The 24,204-nt window shown below is 39.9% G+C and overlaps 1 protein-coding gene across 6 annotated transcripts in view; it reads left to right on the forward strand.

Annotated features, from left to right (window-relative positions):
- The first annotated feature begins 7,493 nt into the window (after nucleotides 1-7,493).
- Nucleotides 7,494-24,204, forward strand: part of ALPK1 (alpha kinase 1) — a 165,989-nt gene continuing 149,278 nt past the window's right edge. For 3 of the 6 annotated variants that reach the window (XM_017509944.2, XM_017509953.2, XM_017509958.2), the window contains exons 1-2: nucleotides 7,503-7,762; nucleotides 20,315-20,366. The gene's annotated coding sequence lies outside the window, so the exon portion shown is untranslated. Of the gene's footprint in view, nucleotides 7,763-20,314; nucleotides 20,367-24,204 lie in introns of all 6 variants that reach the window. The other 3 variants (XM_037731943.1, XM_037731937.1, XM_017509935.2) reach the window with 3 other exon arrangements.

Below are 24,204 nucleotides of genomic sequence, written 5' to 3' on the forward strand. Positions count from 1 at the left end.
AAGAAGAAAAATATGTTACCAAATATGAGGCAGGATGTTGTAAATAAACAGGTACATAATTTGCCTCCATTAACTTTGACCAGAACCAGAAAAAATACATCACATATGTACTGTACCTATGATTAAGACATTAACACACAGCTCAAAATCTCTCTCATGATCTCATTCTATAAGGCTTAGATTCTTAAAATAGTTCTCCCAATACCATTTCTAAAACATGTAGCTAACCAGACCATGTACAGATCTGATTCCAGTGGCTGTTTACCTCATTTTGATGTGGTTTCTTTAATTATAATGCCCTTATAATTTCAGGTCAATTAGGAATGGTTTGTAAATCATGCAGTATTTACTAAAATTCGAACATGACTTGATTAAACTTTCTCTATGTTCTTGGTGCCCCTCACATTAGTGATCAAAAGAATATAAAACCTCCCGCGGCTCTGCCTTGTTCTATTCTTCAGGTTATCTCTTGCAATTTGTATACTTTCTCTACATCTTCCTGATGTGGAAAATATTTACATTTTTCCCTGGTGTTACCTAGTTTTAGTTTCTTAACCTCAGCATCTTCCTCTCTGAATTCCTGCTTCAATGAATACTGTCTACTTCTCAAGTTTCAGTGAATCTTATTATCATGAATAAGCTTGGGTAATAAAATATAGCCAGAAAGTCATAAGGCCATGGAGGGCATTTTTAAAAATTGAAATTAAAAATTGTGTTGGGCAGTAAAAGCCAGTAGCTCTTAGAGGTAAAAAAAAAAAAAAAAAAATTAGCTGGGCGTGGTGGCCTGCGCCTGTAGTCCCAGCCACTCCGGAGGCTGAAGCAGGAGAATTGCTTGAACCCTGGAGGCAGAGGTTGCAGTGAGCCGAGATCATGCCACTGCACTCCAGCCTGGTGACAGAGCAAGACTACGTCTCAATAAATAAATAAATAAATAAATAATCAAACCATTTAATTTGTGGTAATACAATCACGCCCTGTAAAAACAGAATAAGAAAGAGTTTTGTGTTTGTGTTACTTGCTGAAAAATGAATTATATGACTTTGCTTTCTGTCCTAGTAATTCTAAGCACCTGAGACACACACTTGTCTAACTCTCCCCTGTCCAGCCCTGACATTCAAATTCTGTGCAGTTCAGCTCAGGTGTGTCTCACCACCTCATGGTGGATGCTCTCTGCTAATGTGTGAAAACATTTAGAATCACCTGAGATAGCTGACCTAAATTGTTTTCCACTAGTTCCTAAATGAGGGACAGTCAGCAGCCCAAATCTCTTTCTCTTCCCTATTCTTGAAGTCAAGTGACCACAATTAAAATGAACAATTTAAAGCCAAGCCCAATGGCTCACGCCTATAATCCAGCCCTTTGGAAGGCTGAGGCAGGCAGATCCCTTGAGGCCAGGAGTTTGAGACCCCCCTGGCCAACATGGTGAAACCCTGTCTCTACTAAAAATGCAGAAATTAGCCACAAGTAATGGCGTGCACCTGTAGTCCCCAGCGACTCGGAAATCTGAGACATAAGAATGGCTTGAACATGGGAGGTGGAGCTTGCACTAAGCTGAAATCGTGTCACCTGGGTGAGTAGAGCGAGACTCTGTTTCAAGAAAAGAAATCGAAAAAATGAACAATTTAAATCTATGTGTGAAGGCTGCTCTACTAAAGAAAAAACAAAATGCAGCACAAAAATGCTAGCATTTGTGGAAAAACATAAATGTGTGAACTATCCACAAGGAGGTGGAATGGATAACATTGGTTAATTATGAGAACATGGCTGATGGAGGACAGAAGGCTGGAGTCGAGGAGAGAGTTCTCATCATGTCCTTTTTCCAACATTTTGGATTTTTGTAATTATCTTCATGTGTTACAGTGACACACACACACACACAGCTTTTTAAAGAAGAGCCAAGTAAGAGAAATCCCCCAAGAGACAGGTCTCAATGCTTTAAAGCCTCGATATTTTTCACATGATGGAGTTTTACAACAAAATTCAGGCTCTCAAGAAAACAGTCAGATGGTGAGGAGAAAAGGGGATCCCCTAAAGACAAGGCCCCTGAAGGGTGCAGGGAGAGGAATGAGTTAGCCTGTTTCGGCCATCATTTCTGCCCCAACCTGGAGGCAGCTGTGGGAAAGGTGCTGTGGGGGGCAGAATTCTAAAATGGCCCCCTGGGTCTTCACCCTCTGTATGCACAATCTGTATAATCCCCTCTTGAGAAGAGGCAGAACCTGTAAATATGTTGAGATATCATTACTGTGATTAGGTTTCTAATCAATTATCTTTGAGTTAACAAAATGGAAGATGATTCAGCTGGGCTGGGCCTAATCAGGTGAGTTTTTGTTTTTGTTTTCTTTTTTTGAGGCTGGATCTTATTCTGTTGTCCAGGCTGGTGTGCAGTGGTGTGATCTTGGTTCACTGCAACGTCCGCCTCCTGGGTTCAAGAGATTCTCCCACCTCAGCTGGGACTACAGGAGCACACCACCATGCCCAGCTAATTTTATTATTTTTTGGTAAAGACGGGGTTTCACCATGTTAGCCAGGCTGGTCTTGAACTCCTGATCTCAGGGGATCCTCCTGCCTTGGCGTCCCAAAGTGCTGGGATTACAGGTGTGAGCCACCACACCCAGCCTAATCAGGTGAGTTCTTAAAAGGATTGAGCCCTTCATGAAGGACATGCTCCTGCTGACGTGGAAGGAGCAAACATTTATGCAGGAGCTGCCTATAAAGGCCACATGGCAAGGAAATTCTGATGGAATCGAGGAGCTGAGAGTGGCCCAGTCAATAGACAGCAAGAAAATGGGGACCTCTGTGCTACAACTACAATCTTGCCAAAAACCTGAATAAACCTCAAAGGACACCCCAAGACTCAGGTAAGAACTGTAGCACTCTCAGCTGTGAGTATGACCAGACTTCTGACTGACAGAACCTTGAAATAATAAATGAGTGCTTTTCTTTTTTTGTGATATATCATAGAACCTTTATTTTTCCTCTAAATTATTACAAACTTATAGGTCAGGCGCAGTGGCTCATGCCTGTAATCCCAGTACTTTGGGAGGCCGAGGTGGATAGATCATGAGGTCAGGAAATCGAGACCATCCTGGCTAACATGGTGAAACCCCGTCTCTACTAAAAATACAAAAAATTAGCCGGGGATGGTGGCAAGCACCTGTAGTCCCAGCTACTTGGGAGGCTGAAGCAGAAGAATCGTTTAAACCTGGGAGTCGGAGGTTGCAGTGAACCGAGACTCTGCCACTGCACTCCAACCTGGGCGACAGAGCAAGACTCCATCTCAAAAAAACAAAAACAAAACAGAAAAACAAACAAACAAACAAAAAAAACTGATATAACATCCATTCTCTAGTTATGACACCATTTATAGATGTGTAAAACACATCTTCATTTATAAATATTTTACAGATAGTTTAGTAAGTGCTGTTGCTAGCTTTGTAGCAACCCGTTACGCAGCAATTTTAAAAGCTAACTTAGCTGCCTTTGTTAGAGGGTCCCAGTCAGTTGTGAAAGGTCCTCACTTATCCTGGCCTAAAGCCCCCAGTCACTCATTATGAGGGCTCGTTATAAGGGCTTGAGTCCACGTAAGCAAGCATGGAAGGAGCTGATTTGGGGAGTATATTATTTCTACCTGTGATATACTCCCCTCAAACCGAGTAACTTGATTTTTTTTCCTTGTTAAAATTAAACTTCCTCAAATAGTACACCTTGTCAGTGTAATTTTGAGTAAACAAACAAAAAACTCTCCTCTTCTTTAATGTTACATTTAAGTATTTCTATTTTTACATTTCATGTGTTAGTACATTTCCCTTAACTTTTATTTTTTGAAAGAGTCTCTCTCTGTCGCTCAGGCTGGACTGCAGTGGCACAATCATGGCTCACTGCAGCCTCAACCGCCTAGGCTCCTCCCAGGATCCCTCCCTTGCATAAATCTTGCTCCATACTCCAACCTTCCCACAGCAGTACATATTCTTTCTAAAACAGTTATATGATTTTGCAACTGCATTCTTTGCCTTAAGGTCATTGCTTGTGTGCACAGTCTGCATCTGTAGCACCAATGTAGCACTTGTCACAAAAGATTCTCAGCTAGGTGCAGTGGCTCACGCCTGTAATCCCATCCCTTTGGGAGGATGAGGCAGGTGGATCACCAGGTGAGGAGTTCGAGACTGGCCTGGCCAAGATGGTGAAACCTCATCTCTACTAAAAGTACAAAAATTATCTGGGTGCGGTGGCGGGCACCTTTAATCCCAGCTACTTGGGAGACTGAGGCTGGAGAATCACTTGAACCTGGAAGGTGGAGGTTGCAGTGAGCTGAGATCGAGCCACTGCACTATAGCCTGGGTGACAGAGCAAGACTCAGCCTCAAAAAAAAAAAAAAAAAATCTCTGAACATGTTATTGAGATGAATAAATGATATCAGCTTGTGTCAGCATTTTATATGTTATATTCAAGATGATAAAACCTAGAAAATCGAGTGCCCGGGCGCGGTGGCTCAAGCCTGTAATCCCAGCACTTTGGGAGGCCGAGGTGGGTGGATCACGAGGTCAAGAGATCAAGACCATCCTGGTCAACATGGTGAAACCCCGTCTCTACTAAAAATACAAAAAATTAGCTGGGCATGGTGGCGCGTGCCTGTAATCCCAGCTACTCAGGAGGCTGAGGCAGGAGAATTGCCTGAACCCGGGAGGCGGAGGTTTCAGTGAGCCGAGATCATGCCATTGCACTCCAGCCTGGGTAACAAAAGCGAAACTCCGTCTCAAAAAAAAAAAAAAAACCTAGAAAATAGAAACGAATATGGTGCTGCAACCAGTTTTCCTGTGTGTCATAATGTATTCCTTTTATAGGCGGACATCTCAGTCACTTAAAAGAGTTGAAATTTGTGTAATGAAACTTCCACCTTTGAAATCTTTCTAAAACTCAACAGTGGATTATAAATGAGACATTTTATCTTTGTGTTTTACACGACTCTAAGGATCTTACCAGGAATCCCTGTTGGAGACAGTCTTGGCTGTTGTCCAAACTGTAAGAAAGATCAATGTCTCCTATGAGATCCCTCCTCTTCAATCAGTGCCATTGCCTCTCTCTCCATATTCAAGTATCCAGTGCCCTCTTTTAGGCTCTGGAATGCACAGCCCTTCCTCCTCAGCACTGAATTTCCAACAGTTTTGCTGCCCTAACCCCAAATAGAATTTTGCAAACACAATAACTCCTTCACCTAAAGCTGATATTCATCTTTCATTATAACTCTAGACACAAAGAGTCTAAATCTGATGTTGAATAAGCAAAACTCACACATCACTCTTTTAAAAGTATCCAACAAAAATTTTATATCCTAGTGATTTGATGTTCCCTATCATCCATTTAAAAACACATGTACAGGCCAGGTGCAGGGGCTCACACCCATAGTCCCAGCACTTTGGGAGGCTGAGGCAGGTAGATAGCTTGAGCCCAGGAGTTCGAGACCAGCCTGGGCAACATGGATGAACCCTGTCTTTACAAAAGCAAAAAATTAGCCAAGTGTGATGGTGTACACCTGTGGTCCCTGCTACTTGGGAGGCTGGAATGAAAGGGTTGCTTGAGCCCAGGAGGTCAAGGCTGCAGTGAGCTGTGATTGTGCCACTGCACTCCAGCCCTGGTGACAGCCCTGTCTCAAAAAAGTTTAAAATTTTAAAATGTAAATATAAAGACACATGTGCAGTATCTTCTTTAACTGGAAATTTTACATAATTCCTGTATTTCCTTAAGCTTCCATTTCCATTCCACTTCATCCACAGTTTATCCTAGTATAAAATACTTTATATACTTGAAAGTTTTTGTCATATTTCTCTACAGTAAAAATACGTGGGCCAGGTGCAGTGGCTAAAGCCTGTAATCCTAGCACTTTGGGAAGCTAAGGCAGGTGGATCACCAGAGGTCAGGAGTTCGAGACCAGCCTGGCCAACATGGTGAAACCCTGTCTCTGCTAAAGTACAAAAATTAGCTGGGCATGGTGGTGGGTGCCTGTAGTCCCAGCTGCTTGGAATCTGAGGCAGGAGAATCGCTTGAACCCAGGAGATGGAGGTTGCAGTGAGCCAAGATTGTGCCACTGCACTCCAGCCTGGGCAACAGAGCAACACTCCGTCTCTTAAAAAAAAAAAAAAGTATATATTGAAATTAAACATTTTCTGGCTGGGCTCAGTGACTCATGCCTATAATCCCAGCACTTTGGGAAGTCAGGAGTTCGAGATCAGCCTGGCCCACATGGTGAAACCCCGTCTCTACTAAAAATACAAAAAATTAGCCGGGTGTGGTGGCAGGCACCTGTAATCCCAGCTGCTCAGGAGGCTGAGGCAAGAGAATCACTTGAACCTGGTAGGCAGAGGTTGCAGTGAGCCGAGATCATACCACTGCACTCCAGCCTGGGCAACAAAAGGAAAACTCCACCTCAAAAAAAAAAAAAAGAAAAAGAAAAAGAAAGAAATTACCCATTTCTATTTTCTGTGCCCACAGACCCTAAGTATTAAACTTTCATAAAGATTGAATTGTACAAGTATTAATTCGTAATTGATGAAAAAGACAAATAAAATGATATGTGTTTATAAATATTAAATGATAAAATTTATTCAAAAGGCATTTCTCAATAAGATTTGTAGAGTTTTAAAAAATTAGTTCATGGATGAATATAACTTATAGTTAGAATAAAACAACATTCCACAAAAATATGCATGTAGAAGAGGAGAGAAACTGTGTTTACATAAATAGAGATAAAATTTTGTTACAGCAATGCCATTTGGTTATTTAAACTTCTAAGGTCATATATTAAGCATTACATAGTGATTAATCACACACAAAAAAAGTGTTTTAAGTGATCTAGCAGCTGACTATTCCATTATTTCCTCCTGTTTTGTTGAAAACCATTGACTCGCCAAAGCATTTATGACCCAAGTTTTGGAGGCCTTCACTCTCCCAGTTTCTAGGCAGTATACCAAAGGCTTTACCAAAATGTATCAAATTACTATTAATGAAGCCTATTATTCCTTCACTTTAGAGGAAACTTTAACCCAGCAGGCTCAAAAGGATTGAAAAAATTAAAATATTGTTCATGTCAATAACTTTTTCAATGAAATATATTTTGACATTTCAAAATCTTGTCATGTGCTTTTGATTTGTTTTTCAAAATTTCAAGTTGCAGACTTCAGTTGTTCCACTGAAGGACAACGTCCACTGTGTAACTCAATAAGAGGCTCTTCACCATGAGACTAGTCAGCCTAATCAGATATTCTATCCAAAAAGTCCTAGCTTTATTTTCCAATTCAAATAAACCTAGTAATATATGTGTCTCTGTGATAAGAAGCTCACTTCTAAGAGCACAGAATGAAGCCTTTTAATGTGAGTCTGTCATTTGATAATAGATTTAAACAATGTCATGTTCATAGTTTCTTACTGACATTCCCTCTTCTTGGCTCTAAGAGGACTCTTCATTCTTAGTCTAAATAAGAAGTTTTTCTTGCACTTTTACTAGGTGAAGGAACTTTTCTGTGGTAATACAGCTCCCAGAATACCTTTCACCGAAGCAATTCCTAAAGGGGTGTGTCTTACGCTGCAAAATTGCTGAAAGTCCGGGAACTGAATTACGCAACCATATTCTGAGACAGTCACAGGATTTTTTAATTTTTTAATTCCTACTTCCTGAAACTGAAACTATTTATTTCAGAGAAGCTGTACCAGAATTAACTGCTTAGAGTTGGATTTACTGGTCTTATTTTTCCTCTTCTTCAAGATAAATGTGAGTATCAGCCTTTAAATGACAAAATGCAATCGATGACATAATGTATGAGGAAGTATTTTCCTTAAATTGTAGATTACCGTGTATGTTGACTCGGGTTTCCATCTGCTGATCTTGTCTACATTTAAATAACTTTAGAGCTCTAAGAACATTTGCACTTCTACAATAGAAACTTCTCAGAAAGTGGAGGTGGTGATTGGTGGGGTGAAGGGGGCGGAGTGGGGAAGAGGAGGGATAGAGGGAAGAGTTTCCTACAAAACAGTAAACTGCAGTCATTATGACGGGGAGAAAGCAAATCCGTTTTTCATAAGGTTTTAATAACAAGGTTCTTAAGTCCCTGAGCTTCTGGTCTTACATGTCACTTAATCGAGACGTTTAATGGAAGGATTGTTGGGATTATTTATTTGAAAAAAATAACGACGACTTTTGCCTAGAATACATAGGTAATGACAATAGAAACTACCACTTTTATGACAGCATCAGGAATTTTGCCAGGAAACAAATAGAAAAGGCACAAGACTTACTCATCACATACGAGAAGAATTTACAGGAATTCTGAGTGCGTGGAAGCATTGTTTAGAGACAAAGCATCTAGAAAAATTAAATTGCTTTGCATGTCCATTTAGAAGAATCCTTTCACTAAGAAATTCAAGCGTTTGAAATTAGTGATTTAGATTACTTTGTAAAGCCACAAATTAAAACCTTTAAGACTGTTTGGGATTAGCTGGTGGGTGAGGGTACAAACAGAGGCAGGGTCAGGAAGGAGAGGACTTTATGCCACAGTGTAATGGCATCTCTGTTTGCAATATGTGCTTCTCTCTCTCTCAGCCTTTTATTTTCTTTTTACTTAGTGTTCTTATAAGAAACAATATCCATTTGATTTGGGGTATAACTTACCCACTTAAGATATAACCTAGACTTTAGAACCAATGTCAAGTCCGGTCTTGTCTGCTGACCAAAGTAATTTACTTCTCTCTTCCCACCTCCTTCCCAACTCCAACAACCTTGAGCCTCAAGAGAAACAAAATACGTAAAATTATTTTAGAAATAACTTATTCCCCGTATCAAAGACCTTTTACATCTGAGATGAATCCTTCAAATTCTTCCCCCAAGAAGACACCAAAATCTTATAGCATCCCTATCTGCATGAGTAGGAAGCCAATAATTACTTTAAACTTTTCAAAGTCTATTTTAAGCTTTAAAGAAAAGGCATGTGTAAATCATGAAGGATATCAGGCATTATCATATAAAATAATACTGTAGTGAGCTTGGCTGATGTGTTAAGCTGTAACAATACCCCCCAGCAAGTACCATGAAGAGCCTGAAATTTTCCTTAAGAATAAGTTTGTGCATTTCAAGCTACTTCTGAAATTCCATGGCTCCTCCTATTCCAAGCAATTTTACTGATCCCTTTCCCACGAACGAAAGGTATGAATTGCTTTTATTGTTCTCTATTTCGGAGAGTGATGGCTTTTTGGCATAAGATGTTCATTGTAAATGATTTTCTTTCCTGAAATTTTAAATACCAGTGGATTGAAGAACTCTTACAGGAATGAGCATTTAAACTTTTGGTGAAAATACATTCCATATTTTTGTTTTTTGTATTTCGTATTGTATTTGTTGCCTCTCTATATGGGGGAATCTTTGTTTCTTGTTATTGATGGTGACATCTATTTTTGCAGAATGTGTAATATGCTTTATTTATAGAGAACTGTGGGATAAACAAATTTAAGAATATTATCTGGTGCTATCATTCTTCTATGTCTGAAGAAAAGAAGAGATAATTAAAACTTATATATCAGGTACATACAAATACAATTTTTCCTAAGCATGGTATACATACTACTGATTTTAGGTGGTTCGTGTCTAAACTTTAAAATTTTGAGTTGTTAGTTTAATATAAATTAGAAACATAATTTGCTTATAAAACCTATAATTTCATGAATGCTATTGCTTAGGAAAGTGTTAAGTAAAAAGCTGAGGTAATTTACTATTGATTTCAAGGAAATGATTAAATAAAAAATATTACAGGTAATCTGCAGATTCAGCAAAAATTATGAACCTGGTATATAAATGGCTAAAGTTTCAGATATGCTACACTAATGCATTTGAAAAGTAGACATTTTCTTAGCCATCGCAGTATCTTCGAACTTGACTGGGCCTTGGTTACAGAGCTCAATTGATAATGCAATCTGTTCAATTATAGATGTACAAAATATTTGACAGATGGAGAAATATTTTATCAAACTTTTATCAGACCTGTAGTCTAATACACTATTATATTTTCTTATAAATTATCACGTAATTGAAAGGAGGCAGAAGATAGCCAATATTTTTTTCAAATAAGAGTGATAGAAAAGGTGAATTGTCTCAATGTGACTGCTACAGATTCATTCTATTTGTTTCACTGAATTTCTAAACTTGGGGATTGAGGCGACTTTATCTAGATGAAGGGCTGCTAGTGGATCATAGTATGTGCCAATGGCTATATGCAATAATTTCATTCCTGAGAATCCATCCTAAGGAGGAAATAATTCTAGATATAAGAAAAATTCACAAGCATGTTCATCATAAAGTAATTTATAATAACAAATAACTGCAAGTATTCTCATAAAAGGGGGAGGTTAAGCAAACAATACTGTACCATAGAACATGATAGGTTAGAAAATAGTACCAGCACAGAAAATGCTAAGTGAAAAATAGATTCAGGATTGAATAACTTGTATGCATACAACTATTAACATAAAATGGTGTAGATATAAATTCAGAAATGCTCTAAAAGTGATTGTTGTCTTACAGTGATAGATTATTTCGTTTCTTCTATTTTTTCTATGTAACATGATATTCTTATATGATTTTTATATTATTATATAATACACATATTTTTTGAGAAAACAAATATAATTCATTAAATACAACTATATTGCTATTAATATATAGTAAATAAAACTATGCAGCTTTGGAAGATAAGAATTTTTCTTTCTTTTTATTTGGCATACACATAACCAGCTATGGCGTTAGGGAGGGATAGCATTAGAAGAAATATTTAATGCAGATGATGGGTTGATGTGTGCGGCAAACCACCATGGCAGGTGTATACCTATGTAACAGACCTGCACGTTCTGCACATGTACCCCAGAATTTAAAGTATAATAAAAACAAAAACAACGACAACAAAAAACAAATATCCAGCTATGTGAAAGAAGAGGACTGACACTCAGTGCTAGGAACAAACAGGTGCAGCAGAGTCAGCAAACAGAGAAGAAAATACCAATTGAAACACTTACTGTTGGTTAATTTTCTTCTTGTGTTGATTGCTTTTCTGTCAACTGTAGCTTTCACTTCAGTCTAATGCTTCCTTTTGCTTAAAGATTAAAAACAAAGAGGCACGGAAGGGGAATGGAAATTTGACCTGACCTGTGTGCAAATAACCTCTTAACCCATTTCTTGTTCTTACTCATTTTCATATTTTGGATTCAGTAATTTATATCTGCACATATTGTACTTCTACTCCATTTTGTCATGTCTTTGTATATGCTCCTACTGCACCTCAAAGTGCATTGTGTCATTGGATCACCCAGCACTGCTTCAGCCTTAACCCCAGCACATCTAGTTACTGTGGTGCATTCTCCATCAGTGCATAATATATACCCAAAATATCTGCAGAATTGCCAACAAAAGCCTCGTCCATTCATAGTTAGCTTTTTTTTCTACAAGCAATTTTAGAACCTCATCATGTGTCCTTTTAGTTGGCATTCCTTCACAATAACTTCAACTCTAATTAAAGTTTGGACACTGCTGGTCAGCTGGTCATGATTTTCCAGGATAACCTATCATTACCAAGAAATTTTCTTCCTTGAGGTCATGCCCCAAATAATTATTGTGAGCAATAATAAACTGTTCAGTGGTAATATCTCTTTTGAGATATTAATGTATCCTGTTTAACCTACTCTTCTGAAGATTGCAGGTTACTCAGGAAGCAACATTTGAAGCTCTTTGGGCCCAGATTTCCTGTTGCTCTAAATCTTCCCTCTTTCTTGGGACATGAGGAACTTGGTTTCGGCTTCTGAAGGCACAGCTTGCCAGGGCTCAGCAGCTGTGTTAATTCCATGCTATACAGACTCCCGTACCATTATGCAGATAAGGTTAGGCTCTCCTTCTAGCTTTCCACTCTTGCTAGCTCTCTGTGGGGCCTTCTTGGGGTACATCACTTGAAGATATTTTCACTCAATAAAGTGACCTCATCACCTTGTTCCCAAGCACTTGTTCTCACCAGAATGCTCATCAAACACTTGTGATAGAGACTTGTAGGAAGAGAAATGCTGTGGGGTGTTTGAAACATGGGATACAGAAGGTATTATATATTCTCTATCAGCAGGCTCACATCTTCCTTCCTTCCTTTCATCCTTCCTTCTTTCTTTCCTTCCTTCCTTCTTTCCTTCCTCTCTCTCTCTCTCTCCTTTTTTTTCTTTCTGAGACAGGGTCTCACTCTGTTGCCCAGGCTGGAGTGCAGAGATGCCACTGTGATCACAACTTACTGCAATTTCTACCTCCCAGGCTAGGTTCCCATTTTAGAGTCTGAGTAAACTGCCGACTTGTAGAAGCATTGTCACCCCATACCCTCCCATCATCCAAGTCCAGTGTCTTTGTGGACAATCCCATTGTCCCATCAAAGGTTACTTCACTCATTGACCTCTCTTACTCCAAAACCCTTCTCCACCCTCATCACTGACCCTCAGATTTACATCCTGGTGCTTACAGTCCATGAGACAGGGGCTAGCTCTCAAATTTTATTCTTTAGCATCCAATTCCCTAAAAAGTAGCCCTCATTCTTTATCTCTGCTATCGTTATCTCACCTGTCAGGGCCTCTAGGTGCTGGTCCCTCCCCTCATTTCTCCCAGTCACCATTTCTCTGAGCCATCACTTACTGTTCTCACAGGCCCCTCAGTCCTTAAATCCTAAGTGCTTAATAAGGGGTAATGTCACAATGATCACCACCATGACTACTATTTTTCCACTGCTATTTCTGTTAATATTATGCTTTTACTATTTCCTCCTTGGTTTTCTGCCCAGCCTGTTCAGCAAAACCCCAGCTCTCAATTAATCCACACACTACCTTTTCTGTTCTCCCGTCTGGACTCCTAAAGGCTTCTGGAGAAACCTCCACACATTTGATGCCACTAAAATTCTTGGTCACACTCCCAGCTGGGCCCTTAGTGCTACCTGGAGATTTCTCTACCTGTTGATGGGCAGCTTCTTGGGCTGGTCCCCTCAGGGACTCTTCTGAAAGTTTTTCGTTCTCCTCAAGCCCCAGTTCTGTCACCTCACTTCTTACTCTCAGCCCAAAAGCAGATAACTCCATCAGTTTCCTTCCTCTCCTTCCCCCGCCTTCTACTTGAAAACCTCACACACAACTAGAGCACCTGTGCCTCTTTCCTGTCTGTTTCAGTAAAAAGGGTGTCCTGCCTCCCCAAGGCAAAGCAAACCAGTCCTTACAACTGGAGTCTGTTCTCAACCTTTTTCCTCTTTCAGGAGGACGCTGCCTTCTCAGCCCTCTCCCACATTAGTAAGCATGCTTAAGTGTGAGTATCCTGAGAAAATCAAACAAACCAACCAACCCCTTTTCCTCCTTTTCATGTCTGCATCCCACTTGGGTTATCTGCCTTTCCTCCTGTGCCTCTCAGCCACGTTTCTCCACAGACGAGCATCTGCTCCTCGGCTCCATTTCTCCACCATTGCCTCTACCTCCCTGCAATCTGGCATCTGCCCTGAAATGACTTACATCCTTGTATCAGAGGCTTCCCAGGAGGCCAACCCAAAGGCTGCTTTTTAGACTTTATTTTCTCTCTCTCTCCGCAATTATGACACTATTATGATACAAACTCTTTTTCTCTGAATTCTCTCCTTGGGTTTCCATGTCACCTGGAGAGATCTTCCTCCCACATCTGACTTTCTGATCTTCCTCCCATGTCTCTGGCTGCTCTTACTTTCTATTCTCCTTCTCTGACCCCTTACACGTGTTAGATTCTGCTCTCTACCCCCTTTCTCTCTTGCCGTGTACTCATCTTGGATGTACTTAACACTAATATGTTAAAGGCCCTACACTTCTCCCTGAGTCTAGACTCCTTTCGAAATACCTACTTACCATTTCCACTCTGCACTCCCCAGGTGTCTCACACCTAACATGTTCAAAATTGGACTCATCATTTACTGCCTCCGCCAGTACTTTTTATATCACTATCTGGTACTAAAATTCACCCCAAATTCAGCCAAGCCAAAAACTTGGGAGTCGCCCTAGATGTCTTGTTTTTTATCAACAGTAACTAACCAGTTTTGAAGTCACATTGATTCTGTTCTCTAAATATCTTTAGAATCTACCATATCAATCTGCTCTCACCTGGTTCAGGCCCTCAGCATCCTGCACCATATCCTGATCTCCTTGGTCTCTGGTCTGGGTGCAGGGCTGTTTTTGAACACTCTGTATCAGACCATGCTGTTCAGAGGCCTCCTTTGCTGAGCATGTATCTTAATAGTCTTCTTGCTCTTCCAGCTACATGCCTCTCTGGCCACATCTTTTCTTCCTCTCCAGTACCCCAGATGAAGTTAAACTCCAGTAGTGTCTGGCTACTTGTTCCTTCCCAACAAGGCCATACCCTTGTCACCACTACTGCTTTACCTGCTTGTAAGACAGTGTCCTTCCTCTGTGGCCTATTTTATTTCTAAGACCCAACTCAAGCATCACTACCCCTGGGAAGACTTGACTTACATTACTCCTTTCTACCAAAGTCAGTGGCCACTTTGCCCTGTTGGGTTAGCCATTTCTTAGGACCCAGAGCTTTTCTGTACCCAAGAACCTATTGCAATAAATTGCGATGATTTCTTCTTCATCTCTGTACACAACTAGCTCTTTCTGAAGACCAATACTGTATCTTTTTATCTTTAAATTCCCAGTACCTTGCCCAATGCATGACATAGGTGGACAATACAGATTTGCTAAATAAATAAAATTTCATGGATCTCTACTGTCCTGCTCAATGTTTTTTCTCTAAATGAGACTTACCACTGTGAAAGCTCTGTAGCTCGCAAAAGCAAATTTTCCCCACGGGTTAAATTGAAAAACTAATTCATAAATTCATCAACATAACATGTGAAGAAATGTATCTTTTTTTTTATATGAGTATGTAGTAACGCTTTCAACTAGAGAAGGTAGAAGGTTGTAACATTTGAGAGGCTCCAGATCCTCCTTTCATTTGGTGTTGTGTAATAAAACAACACACCCTGAATATTTGCTCCATTTAAATATATTTAAAGAGTCCCAAAAGGAATACCATAGATTCTGTATCAGCAGGCGTGTGCTTCAAAGCAGCTTGTTCATAGCATGGCCAAGTTTTTTCTCTTGTTCTATCGGGTTATTTAAAAATAAGACTTTACTATCTATTCAAAATAACACCTGATCTAGGCTACCTTTATCAAGTGTGAGTGGGAACCTGTGTTACAGGATGCTTTTAATATGATACATTGACTGCTGGTGTTAGTATCAGCTTTGTCCCTCCTTTGCTTTTTGGCCATGACCAAGTTAACTAATCACTAAGGGCCTTAGTTGTCTCATCCATAACATGAGGATAACAACGTCAATTATCCTTAAGTTATTTCTGAGAATTAAATGAGTTAATATATTAAGCCTCTTAATAACAGTGCTTCATAAAAACAACCAGTAGCCATTATTAAGTGCAATTGAGTCTACATGTATCCTACTGTAGCAGACCAGGCTGGCACTGATCTTTGGTCACTGGCTGCTGAACTTCGGGAGGGCAGAAATAGCATTGCAGAATCACAGAGTCAAAAAGGACTTTAAAGAACTTAGCAAAGGCCAGGCATGGTGGCTCACGCCTGTTATCCCAGCACTTTGGGATGCCAAGGCAGGCAGATTACCTGAGGTCGGGAATTTAAGACCAGCCTGGCCAACATGGTGAAACCCTGTCGCTACGAAAAATTCAAAATTAGCCAGGCACGGTAGCGGATGCCTGTAATCCCAGCTACTCAGGAGGCTGAGGCAGAAGAATTGCTTGAACCCAAGAGGCAGAGGTTGCAGTGAGCCAAGATTATGCCATTGCACTCCAGCCTGGGCAACAAGAGCAGAACTCCATCTCAAAAAAAACAAAAAACAAAAAACAACAACTTAGCAAAAATACCCCAACTTTAGAAAGGAGGAAACTGTGGTCTAGCAAGGAAGGGTGACTTGCACAAGTTCACACGTAGCTAGTTTGTGATGGAGTCGGGATTAGATCCCTGGTTACCTAGTGTGCAGTGAATGGAATATGTGCTCACCTGAAAGCAGGAGATTTACTGTGCAGTTGGGATCCACCATGAAGTGGATAGATCATGGGGTGGAGGAAATTCATAAGCAGGCAGTGTTTAAAGATCTAAGGAAGCAGCCCCCTTCGCTTACCCTAAATGACACTCTCAATCTGTTCACCACTGCTGAATAATGATAGTTAATAACAATAAGTGGCATGCGTTATTCTTTAATAAGTATTCGTTGAGCATGTTCTGTGTGTCATCCTTTCTGTTACAATACATTGTTAATACTCACTACAGTTTTTTGAGTTGGTTATTATTAGCAGCAGTATTTGCTCAATAAAAGGTAATGATTACTATTTCCACCTCCTTGCTATACTAGGCTGTTAACATGACTCCATCTATCTACCTCAGGCTGTGCACTCACTCACTCCATTCTAACCCTGCTGGTTACCAGAACTGCCAAGAATCAGAGATCTTTTCTAGAAAAGGGTTTTTATAAAGGTTAGCACTCGCTGGTGATGCTTGGCTATCGGGGTTAGTCATCTGTGTTAAGTAGGTCAGGGCAGGCAGAGTGGTGAGGATGTCCAGCTTTAAAGCAAGGCTGAAAGAAAAACAGAAGATAGCACATGTAGAAACATCACCAAGTTAACCATAACCTAAGTGAGTGGAAGCACACATACCAAAATACATGTAGGAGTCACTGTGTTTTGCTAAATCATTTCTGAGTACACCTGGGCATCTCAATCTAGATGCACAAAGACTGGTCAATTATAGTCAGACAAAGAATACTTAGTTAAGTTTTGAAAACTTAAACTTTTTAAAACTTCATTATAAATACTATAGCTAAAGAAAGAAAAAATAACAAAATATTGATGGTGCTTATCTCTTAGTGGGATCATAGATAATTCTTATTTTCTTTTATATATTATTTTTCTTCGATTTTTTTTTTACAATAACACTGTTTTGCTTTCTAATGATACAATGTTTTAAAAATAAAGACAACTACAGCACAGAGACTCTAAGATTTTAATGACTTAAATACTTCTTTATTTAGCTCTTGTCAGAAATCTGGAAACATTGAGTAGGCAGGCAATACCTCTTACTTGCAAGCCAGCAGTTACTGTGCGTGAAAAAGGAAGTTACAGAGAAAAAACAGAAAAGCATTTATTATGCAACAGACAGGCTTCAGAATCCCGCAGTGTCTCAATGCAGGTACCCCCCAAGTCATAGTTGCCAGAGGAAAATCTTGTTAAGACTACAGCTGCCCATGCACAAATTGAAAGTGTACAGGAGGAAACCAAACAGTTCCTGCCAGCCAAGTTCCTTCCACAAGGCATGTCCCTTCTGGTAACCCCACCTTCTCCCACTCAGCCTCTTCTGAATGCCCAGCTTATCAAGAGTTGGCCTTTCATTTCACTCTGCTGACAAGGCTCAGTCGTTAATGGGAGCCAATCAGGAGTTCAATGTGAACTCAAGTGCAGATATGAAGTTAACGGCTGAAAATATGCATCTGAAGCTCAAGGTGAAGTCTGAGCTGGAGATAGGAATTTGATGATTACCAATAAATATGTGGCGTTTACAACCATGAACTGAATGAAATCACCAAAGAATAGGTTTAGATGGAGAAAGGAAGATAATTTGAGACTAAGCCTTTGCATACTCCAACACCAAAGGATTAGAAGAAGAGGAGAAACCAGGCAAAAAGACTGAGTGATTAATAATAGAGGAGCAAAACCAAGAGAGTATGGTTTCCTGGAACACAGGAGAGGAGGGAGGCTCTATGTCACATGTTTTTGGCAGGTCAACTAAGATAGAGTAGGAACTGACTGCTGGAGGCTGGGCGTGTTGGCTTACACCTGTAATCCCAACACTTTGGGAGGCCAGGGCAGGTGAATCACTTGAGGTAAGGAGTTTGAGACCAGACTGGCCAACATGGTGAAACCTGTCTCCACTAAAAATACAAAAATTAGTCAGGTGTGGTGGCAAATGCCTGTAATCTCAGCTACTTGGGAGGCTGAGGCACAAAAATCACTTGAACCTGGGAGGCAGAGGTTGCAGTTTGCAGTGAGCTGAGATCGCACCATTGCACACCAGTCTGGGTAACAGAGGGAGACTCCATCTCAAAAAAAAATAATAATAAAAATAAAAAAATAATTGACTGCTGGATTTAGCAACAGGGAGTTGATCAGTGACTTTGATGAAATCAGTTTCAGTGGCATAATGGGGCAAAAGTCTAATTAGAATGCATTTAAAAGAGAATGGGAAGAGAGAAGTTGGAAGCTCAAGTACAGACAATTCTTTCAAGGAATTTTGCTTAAAAAAAAGACAATAACTACTGATGAAAGTGAAATCAAGAGATTTTTTTTTCTAAGATGAAAGAAATAATAGCATGTTTGTAAACAGATAGGAATGAGCCAAGGGAGAGCAAAAGCTTGATGAGGGAAAAGATTGAGAGAGGAAGAGGAGAGAAGTGCTGCCGTTGAATAGAGAAACAGGTGGACTTGGTGCCCAAATGGAGCACTTGGCTTGAGATAAAAGCATGGGTGGTCCATCTCTGATAGCAGAAGGGAAGACAGAGTATGGGATGCAGCTGCTGTTAGATTTGTAGAGGCGAGTGGGAGCCTGGGGAAGTCGTCTGATGAGGATGAAGATGGAGGAGGAAGAGGGCGTGAAATAGTCACCAAAGTGAGCAGCAGGTAAAGGATCATACACATACAGTAAGAGCTCATGAAAAGGAAGTAGGATCCATAGATGAGAGGTCCCAGTGGGATTTTAGAATTGCTGGATTTTGGAGACTAAAAGGAGACAAGATGGGTGGTAGTGAATAGAGAGATTAATGAATTTGAAAATCTACAAGAGTTGCTGTCATTGATGATAGCAAAGTATAGGCTGAATGACCGTGGAAATGAATGGCCGAGCTTGTGTCAAGGACAACATCTTTGGAAGAAAGATTTTCAAGGAACTGAGAGTCCTGGATCACCACATGATTATTGAAATATCCAAGAATAAGAGTGGTTTGGAAAAAGCAAGTGATATGTGGGCAAGGGATTCCGCCCTGAGAGCTGGCAGCTGACAGCAACGATGAAGGGCAGTGGATGATAGAATCTGATGACATGAATTCCAAAGGATAGGAGTGTGTGGATTAAACAAGGAAAGTGAAAGCAAGGTTCATAAGTGGCAGTTAACAACAGGAGGCCTCTACCCAGGGCGGTGGTTTAGGGGCTGTAGGAGAATAAGCTACAGCCTTATTCTTGAGGGGGTTATAGGATAGTTGAAAATGTAAATTACTGGGAAGAGTAACGCATCGTCATGTTTTTTTTTCAGACAGTCTCACTCTGTTGCCCAGGCTGGAGTGCAGTGGCATGATCTCAGCTCACTGCAACTTCCGTCTGCTAGATTCAAATGATTCTCATGCCTCAGTCTTCCTAGTAGCTGGGATTATAGGCGTATGCCACCACGCCTGGCTAATTTTTATTTTTAGTAGAGATGAGGTTTCACCATGTTATTCAGGCCTGTCTTGAACTCTTGACCTCAAGTGATCTGCCTGTTTCGGCCTCCCAGAGTGCTGGTATTACAGGCATGAGACACCATGCCCAGCTGCATTGTCATTTTAATATACAATAAAGTAGTGATTATTATTGCAAGGTCTTTTAGCAACATTTTTGTATAAATAACTGGGGGATTCCCATTTTTCTGGCAGGCCCCCAAAGTAGTACATGTACTTTATTAAAGCCAGTGAATGAAAACTTCAGAACTCCAGGAGATAAGATGTAAACCACAAAGGTTTTTAAGCAAAGTCCCTTTATTTCATGCATAACAAAATTATCAGATATGACCACCACCGATAGGTTGATCCTCTGATGGTGAGGTTTCTCTCTTTTGTGGTTGAACTGCTTCAAAAATTTAAGGAGAAATTTGAAGTCCTTTCCCCTGTTTAAGGAAGGGAGGAAACCAAAAGAGATTTTGTCCTCAGTCAAGCAGTCTGGACAGGATCTGGTCTCCCTTGATGTGACATTCCTTTTCCTTTTATATGTTAAGTGATGGACAGTGATGATACAATTGTAACTTTGTACACTCATGTGCAACTCAGGAACTTGACTTTTCCCACTCCCTAATTCAATGTTTCAAATAGCAAGCATGCAACAATGCTTATGACATAATGCAAGAAGTAGAATAGAAATTATTTCTTCTTCTGTTTATTCTCTAAGTATAACAAAGTCCTCTGTTTTAAATGTCTCTGTCTTAACTAGGAAGTCCTCCTAAATCAGGAATGGATTGAAATCTCATGAACCCCAACTCTGGGTAAGTTTTCATGTGAAACTTTTGAATTGTTATTTTCTTCCTAGCAATGCATAGCCATTGTAGAAAATAGGAAATAAAGAGGAAAATAATAGAAAAGTACCACTTAGAGGCAAACATTCCCCGTTTTATTGTATTTACTTCTGCTTATTCTTCAATAATTTTTTTAAATTGTGGTAAAATACACATAATATGAAATATACCATCTTAACCATTTTAAGTGCACATTTCAATGTTATTAAGTACATTCACATTGTTGCACTGCAATCACTACCATCCATCCACAGAACTGTTTTATCTTACAAAATTGAAACTCTGCACCCAGTAAACAATAACTCCCATTTCCCTCTCCCCCAGCCCTTGGCAAACACCATTCTCCTTTCTGGGTCTATGAGTGTGACTGATACTAGGTACTTCATGTAAGAGGCATCATGCGGTATTTGTTCTTTTGTGACTGGCTTCCTTCGCTTAGTATAATGTCCTCAAGGTTCACCCACATGTCAGAATTGCCTTCCTTTTTAAGATGGAATAATATTTCATTGCATGTACATAACAATTTTGTTTCTCCATTCATCCGTTCAGTGGACTGCTTCTATATTTTGGCTATTACTAATCATGTGATGGACTTGGGCATACAACTGTCTCCTCAAGTTCCCGTTTTCAATTCTTTTGGGTGTATATAGAGGTAGAATTGCCAGATCATGTGGTAATTCTATTTTTAACTTTCTGAAAAGCTGGCATACAGTGACATCCTATAAATAGTGCTCAAGAGTTCTGATTTCTCCACATCCTTTCCAACGGCTTTGGATCTGCATTTCTGTAATGATTAGCGATGTTGAGGACTTTTTTTGTACTTATTGGCCATTTGTATATCTTTTTTAGAGAAACGTCTATTCAAACTTTGCCCATTTTTTTTCAAGCTTTGTCTGCTTTATTCCACTACATTAAGTTAAGCAGTAAGGCAAAACAGTAACCTGTCATTCATAAAGATCAAGGAGTGCCTCCCATTCCCAAAAGGGACCAAAAACCATGTTTCTTCACAAGTACACATGGCATTTATCATTATGCTGATAAGCACTTTAAACAACAACAACAGGCCGGGCGCCATGGCTCATGCCTGTAATCCCAGCACTTTGGGAGGCCGATCCACTTTGGGTGGATCACTTGAGGTCAGGAGTTTGAAACCAGCCTGTCCAACATGGCAAAACCCCGTCTTTACTTAAAATACAAAATTAGTCAGGCATGGTGGTGCATGCCTGTAATCCCAGCTACTCGGGAGGCTGAGGCAGGAGAATCGCTTGAACCTGGGAGGCGGAGGTTGTAGTGAGCCAAGATCGTGCCACTGCACTCCAGCCTGGGCAACAAGAGCAAAACTCCATCTCAAAAACAACAACAACAACAAAAAACTTTAGTGGATGAGTCAAATAACAAATCCAAATTACCTTAGCTTTAAGTCTCCAAAATTGTAGTTTCAAATGCTAATGCTTCACCCGTTTTTTTATTGGGTTGTTTGATGCTTTTGTTGTTGAGTTACAGTTGTTCTTTATATACTCTGGATATTAATTTATTGTCAGCTATGATTTGCAATTTTTTTTTCTCATTTCATAGGTTTCCTGATTGTGCCCTTTGGTGTCCAAAGTTTTCAATTTTGATGTAGTCTAATTTATCTGTTACTGATTTTGTTGACTGTGTTTTCCATGTCATGTAAAAAGAAATTGTTGCCAAATCCTATTTCATGAAGCCTTTAGCCTATGTATTCTTCTAAGACTTTTCTAATTTTAACTCTTACATTTGAGTCTTTGATCCATTTTGAGTTAATTTTTGTATGTGGTGTTGTAAAGTAAGGGTCCCACTTTATTCTTCTGTATGTGGATATACAGTTTTCCCAATCCCATTTGTTGAAAAAACTATTCTTTCCTCAGAAATGATCTTAGCACTCTTGTTGGAAATCATGTGATGGTTTATTTCTGGGCTTCTTATACATCAATGTTCTGTACTACTGTTTGGATTACTGTAGCTTCATTGTAAGCTTTGAACTCAGGAAGTCTGAGTTCTCCAATTTTCTTTTTTTTCAAAATTGTTTTAGCTATTCAAGGTCCCTTGAGATTCTATATTAAATCTTAGGATGGATTTTTCTACTTCTGGAAGAAAATGTCAATGCTTTTTGATGATTTTTTACAGAGTTGTTATTACATTGTATAAATAATTTTATATTTTGCTTTGTCTTACTTTAAATTATTATATGTGTATACCATTACAAAATAAATGTTACTTATTATTCAAACATTTCACAAACATAAAGTGACTACATAAAGGAAATGTACAAAGGGAAGTATAATTGAAAGGTCTGAAAATATTATGGCTCAAACCATAAGACCTGTGTAAACTTTAGATAATATAATCATAAAAATGAGAAGAATCTGATTCAAGACATTTCAGAGTATTAGGATGTGATATTTATACTGAGTAGAAAAGAATTAACATACATTTTTATTAGTTTAAAAGACCTTTTAAAAAGTATTTACTTACATTAGTTTTGACTAACTACAACTCTGGGATTTATTTATTTACTCAACAAACATTTACTGATTCTCTATAGTTTCTGAAGTTCTGGGAACCTAGTATGAATTAAATAGGGTCTTCACCCTCAGGGAAAGGAAATAAATACTGAAATTTAATTAAATTTTCATGTGTCATGAACTTTTACTTGCTTATTTAATCTTTGCATCAGTCCTATGGGGAAGTGGTGTTAACTCCGTTTAAAGATGAGGAGACTAATGCTCATTTCAGAAAAGCTGAGCTACTTATAGAAGTTGACACAGACAGTGAGTGGCAGGGCTAGGTTGTTAGCCCAGGTCATTTGCCTCTGAAGCTCATATCCTTTCCAGTCCTCCAGGTTGCTTTCAGCACTTATGACCTGACGTGGAAGCCTGAAGTACATGCAGCTACTCTGACAGCCATATTGGAGTCAAGAAAGTCTTCAGAGAAGCATCTTTATAAGCTAATACTTGAAAAGTCATGAGTTTATTAGATAAAAATGGGGAAAGGAGCATTCATTCATTCATTTATGTGTTCACACAGCTTCTATAGTGTGCAAGTCACAGCATGAGATGCTGAGATGAAAAATTGAGTGAGACACTGTGGTCACCCACAGGAGTCACAGGCCACTGGGAGACAGTTAACTAACTGAATTATGACAGAGCATGATGTCAGACTCTGCTATAGAATTGAAGACAGAGTGCTGGGGACACTGTATCAGAGTACTAAAGGCAAGTTCACCGCAGCTTGGACCCTCCACGCCAAGTGCAGGAGTTTGGGCTTCATTCTACAGGCAACAATGAGCCAGGAGTTTCTAAGTAGAGAAGTAACATAATCAGTTCTGCCTTTTAAGAATCTATCTGGGCAGCGCATGAAGCATAAAGAATGGGAACTGGGGGTTGGCGGGGGAGGATCCAAGATGGCCGTTTAGGAACAGCTCAGGATTGCAGCTCCCAGTGAAAGTGCAGAGGGTGAGTGGACGCTGCATTTTTATTGCCCACAGACTAGGAAATTCCCAGGCGGAGGAGCTCCACAGGTCACCAGCATGGCTGTTTCGGCCAGAGCGGCTGTGCCGGCTGGCACCACTGCTTTGCCCCATGCAGCTGCTTTGTCGGCGCCCCGGAGCAGCGGTTCTCCGTACAAAATTCACCGGTCCAGGTGCCCTTTTGGCTGGCGATTGGAGCCACGGGAAGTCGCCCATTCGTCTGTTTAAAAAGGGGACTGAGCAGGGAACCAGGACAGTAGATTCCAGGGCAAAAAAAAAAAAAGCACCACAAACCTCAGTGCCACTGTTTAAGCCAGC

The sequence above is a fragment of the Cebus imitator genome, unplaced genomic scaffold (genome assembly GCF_001604975.1).
Source record: "Cebus imitator isolate Cc_AM_T3 unplaced genomic scaffold, Cebus_imitator-1.0 Scaffold17, whole genome shotgun sequence".
Classification (NCBI taxonomy): Eukaryota; Metazoa; Chordata; class Mammalia; order Primates; family Cebidae; genus Cebus; species Cebus imitator.